General features: G+C 41.9%; 1 protein-coding gene across 1 annotated transcript in view; it reads right to left on the bottom strand.

Moving 5' to 3' along the window:
• The window catches only part of LOC122561536 (cilia- and flagella-associated protein 54-like), a 201,748-nt gene that overhangs the window by 1,472 nt on the left and 195,382 nt on the right, over nucleotides 1-4,894 (bottom strand). The gene's annotated exons all lie outside the window — the stretch shown is intronic.

Raw genomic sequence — 4,894 nt, forward strand, 5'->3', positions numbered from 1 at the left:
CGTTTTTGGATCTGGTCCTCCTGGGAGCAGATGCGGCGGAGTCGAAGGAATTGGGAGAATGGGATTGCGTTTTTACAGGGGGCAGGATGGGAGGAGGTGTAGTCCAGTTAGCTGTGGGAGTCGGTCGGTTTGTAGTAGATGTCCGTGTTGATTCGGTCGCCTGAGATAGAAATAGAAAGGTCTGGGAAGGGGAGGGAGGAATCTGAGACTGTCCAGGTGAATTTGAGGTCGGGGTGGAAGGTGTTGGTGAAGTGGATGAACTGTTCAACCTCCTCGTGGGAGCACGAGGCGGCGCCGATACAGTCATCGATGTAGCGGAGGAAAAGGTGGGGGGTGGGGCCAGTGTAGTTGCGGAAGATGGATTGTTCCACATATCCTACGAAGAGGCAGGCATAGCTGGGGCCCATGCGGGTGCCCATGGCTACTCCTTTCGTTTGGAGGAAGTGGGAGGAAAAATTTATGTAAAATTTATGGCAATTCTTCATTGATGAAGCATGTTGCATGACTGGCTGATACCTAATGGCCTTGCTATTGAGACAGGACAGGGCACAGAAGAAAGTGAATGGAAAACTCTGCCCAGTTTCCCGACATATAATAATATATGATCTGTTCAATATTGTATAAACACTACAATGTGTTGACCTGTGTAACTACTTTGGGTTGCCATATCTGAACCCTTTTCAAGAATGTAATCGTACACACGAAACTTTTCTCAGATATCATTGTAATTTGTTTATTTCATGATTAAATATTCAATAATTCCTTCTTAAAAGTAAATCAAATATTAACTCTAGGACATGTCTAATCCTAAATCCTACATCATGCTTTCTTAGGCATAGAATATGAAGTTCTAGCCAAAGAAAATTATACACTATTAAGTCCACTCCACTAGTACTTGTTAATATACATCGTAATCATTTCCTGAACAAAGTACACTTTCAGGCCATTCTAAATATACGTTCTTATGTTCACTAGCTGCAGCTCTATCCTGCATGTCCATCCTTCATTTGTGCAAAAAACAATTTTGCCTGAAACATGTTAATTTTACCCTAATCTTCTGCATTTCAATAATACTGAATATATCACAAGTGGAATCAAAAACATCACTATAAGTGAAGTCCTGTACATGTTAAGACCAGAAGACATAGGAGCTGGAGTAGGTCATGTCGCTCATTGGATCTGCTCTGCCATATCTGATAATCCACAACACAACTTTCCTGCCTTTTCCCCATAACCCATGATTCCCTTAAAGATCTGTCTATCCCAGCTTTGTATATTCTTGATGACCCAGCTTCCACAACCCTCTGTGGTAAAGTGACTCATTACCCTCTTCGAGAGGAAATTTCTTCTCATCTCTGTCCTAACTGGCTGATCCTTTTCTCTGAGATTATCCCTTCAGGTCCAAAACTACCCCACAAGGGGAAACAACCTCTCTGATTCTACTCTGTAAGTCTGTGAGAATGTTTTTTAAAAAAAAGTCTTATTCTTCTAAACCTGAATGAGTTCAGAGCCAACCTACTTAATCTCTCATAAAATAGTCTATTCATACCCAGCTTTGCAAATCTTCTTTAGATGATTTGGAGGAGCCGGCATTGGACCAGGGTGGACAAAGTTAAAAATCACACAACACCAGGTTATAGTTCAACAGGTGTATTTGGAAGCCCGAGCTGATTCACTGATGAAAGAGAGGGAGAGAGGGTGAGCGAGAGAGAGAGAGGGCGAGAGAAGGCGAGAGAGGGAGAGAGGGTGAGAGAGGGTGCGAGGCTGAGAAAGCGAAAGAGGGAGAGGGGCGAGATGATGAAGAACCAGTGCTTCGAAAGCTAGTGCTTCTAAGTAAATCTGTTGAACTATAACCTGGTGTTGTGAGATTTTTAACTTTCTTTGGATTAGGAATACATTGAGCCCCTCAAACCAGTTTCACCATAAATGAGATTATGCCTGATCTGTGGCCTAACTCCACATACCTGCCTTTGGCCCATATCCCTTAATACCTTTCCTTAACTAATAATTGTCTATCTCAGATTTCAAATTAACACCTGAGCCAGCATCTACTGCTTTTTGTGGAAGCTAGTTCCAAACATCAACCACTGTTTGTGTGTAGAAATGTTTCCTAACATCTCTCCTGAATGGTCTGGCACTAATTCTCAGACTGTGCTCCCAAGTTCTAGAATCCCCATTCAATGGTAATAGTTTATCTACCCTCTCTTTTCTTGTTAATATCATTTAACCTTCTAAATTCTAGAGAAAGCAGGCCCAATTCATATAATCTCTGCTCATAACTTAATCCCTGACATTCTTGTAAACCAATGTTGTACTTGCTCAAGGCCAATATGGTGCCCAAATCAAACAGTAATACAGCATAGAAACAGAATCTTTGACCCACTATGTCTGTGCTGACCAACAAAGACCAAACTACCATAATCCCATTTACCTGCACTTGGTCCATAGCCTACTATACCTTTGCAAGATCTGCAATGCCAGTATATCTTTCTTGAGATAAGGGACCTAAAACTGTTCACAGTATTCCAGATGTAGTCTTGTGTAGTTTTGGCAAGGCTTCCCTTTTATTATATTCCAATCCATCTGAAATAAAGGCAAACAGTGAATTTGCCTTCCTAATTGCCTACTGAACTTGTAAACTAGCTTTTTTGAGATTTATTCATGAAGACTCCAAATTCTTTGAGCTGCCGTTGCCTGTAGTTTTTCTCAATTTAGATAATATTCAGCTATTCTGCCAGACTCTATTACAATTTCCCACTTTCATTCTGTTTGCCAAGATTTTCTCCTCTTGCCCGTCCTGACTATCTCTCTCTAAGGTTGGTTAGCTCAGTTGGCTGAATGGCTGGTTTGTGATGTCTGTGATGCCGATACCAGTAACATAGGTTCAATTCTTATGCTTGCTAAGTTTGCCATGAAGTATTCTCCTTCTCAACCTTCCCCTTGCCTGAGGCATTGTGACCTCATGTTAAACTCTATGCAGCCCTATGGTCTGATAGAACTATGGCAACTTTACATTTACCTACATCCGTCTGCAGACTCTGTGCCATCCTCACCACACGCCTTCACACCAATTCTATGTCATCCACAAACTTAGCTATAGTACATTCACTTTCCTCAACAAGATGTGGAGGTGCCAGTGTTGGACTCGGGTGGATAAAGTTAAAAATCACTCAATATCAGGTTACAGTCCAACAGGTTTATGTGGAAGCACTAGCTTTCGAAGCGCTACTCCTTCATCAGGTAGCTGTGGAGCAGGATCATGAGATACAGAATTTATAGCAAAAGATCTCAGTGTCACGCAACTGAAACGACTTATTGAACAAACCTAGATTGCTGTTAAGTTTTTCATCTTTTAAAATGAATTGTAGTTCATTAATATGTAAATCCCAGAACTCCTTTCCAATCACATTTTTGAGATAACTTAAGGTTTTATAAAAAAAAGTGACATCTCAGATCAGATCATTCAAGATGTGAGGTTAGAGTCTGTCTGTATCCCAATCTTGAGCCAGACTGGTTCTATTTTCAAAGTAGGAATTTATAAAATGTTACATGGATTGACTGCTTGCATTAACTGCATGTACATTGTGTGCTTTTTGAACAAAATAGAATGTATTTGCAATTATAATTCTGCAATGAACCAAAAACCTGCAATATGTTGTTTTTTAACTTCCTCATCCAAGTCAAATGACTGCCAGAGTACACAGGCCTCTTGGCATCATGGTAACCCACAAACCCACCAACACACTAAAACAGCTGCTAATGAACTTGAAAGACCCTATGCAGACAACAAGCAAAACTAATGTCATTTACAAAATTCCTTGCAAGAACTGTAACATATACTACATTGGACAAACAGGCAGAAAACTAGCCACCAGGATACATGAACATCATCGAGCCACAAAAAAACATGACCCACTCTCGCTGTATCCTCATACAGATGAGGAAGAATACCACTTCAACTGAGACAATAAATCCACCCTAGGACAAACCAAACAGACTCACGCACAAGAATTCCTAGAAGCATGGCATTCCAACCAGAACTCTATCAACAAACACATTAACTTGGGTCCCACTTACCGCCCCTGAGAAAAATGACAGGAAATGACATCACCACAGGAAATGAAGTCATCAAAATAAGACATCACCAGCCCAAGGAAACATGGTACTTCATCTGGAGGCTCACTGAAGATGTTACCCAGTATTGTGACGAAATGTCTGAAAATGAACCTTCCAGCTCAGTGAGCAAACCGACATCCAGAACCTCAACCTGAGCTACAAGTCTTCTCAAAACCCAAGTCATTAATATATATTGTAAATAATTATGACTCCAGCACTGATCTTTGTGGCATTCCACAAGTTACAGGTTGTCATCCCAACTCTGTCTTCAATTAGTTAGCCAATCCTTTATCCATGTTAATATACTACCCTCAACATCATGAGTTATTATCAAACGCCTTCTGGAAGTCCAAATATATTTGATCTACTGGTTCTCTTTTGGACGGGTTGGACCGAAGGTCTGTTTCCATGCTGTACATCTCTATGAGGAGAAAGTGAGGTCTGCAGATGCTGGAGATCAGAGCTGAAAATGTGTTGCTGGAAAAGTGCAGCAGGTCAGGCAGCATCCAGGGAACAGGAGAATCAACGTTTCAGGCATAAGCCCTTCTTCAGGAATGAGGAAAGTTTGTCCAGCAGGCTAAGATAAAAGGTGGGGAAAGACCACTCCCTCCGTGACTGCCTCGTCAGGTCCACACCCCCTACCAACCCAACCTCCACTCCCGGCACCTTCCCCTGCAACCGCAGGAGGTGCAAGACTTGCGTCCACACCTCCCCCCTCACCTCCCTCCAAGGCCCCAAAGGAAACTTCCATATCCGCCACAGATTCACCTGCACCTCC

The sequence above is a fragment of the Chiloscyllium plagiosum genome, chromosome 23 (genome assembly GCF_004010195.1).
Source record: "Chiloscyllium plagiosum isolate BGI_BamShark_2017 chromosome 23, ASM401019v2, whole genome shotgun sequence".
NCBI lineage: Eukaryota > Metazoa > Chordata > Chondrichthyes > Orectolobiformes > Hemiscylliidae > Chiloscyllium > Chiloscyllium plagiosum.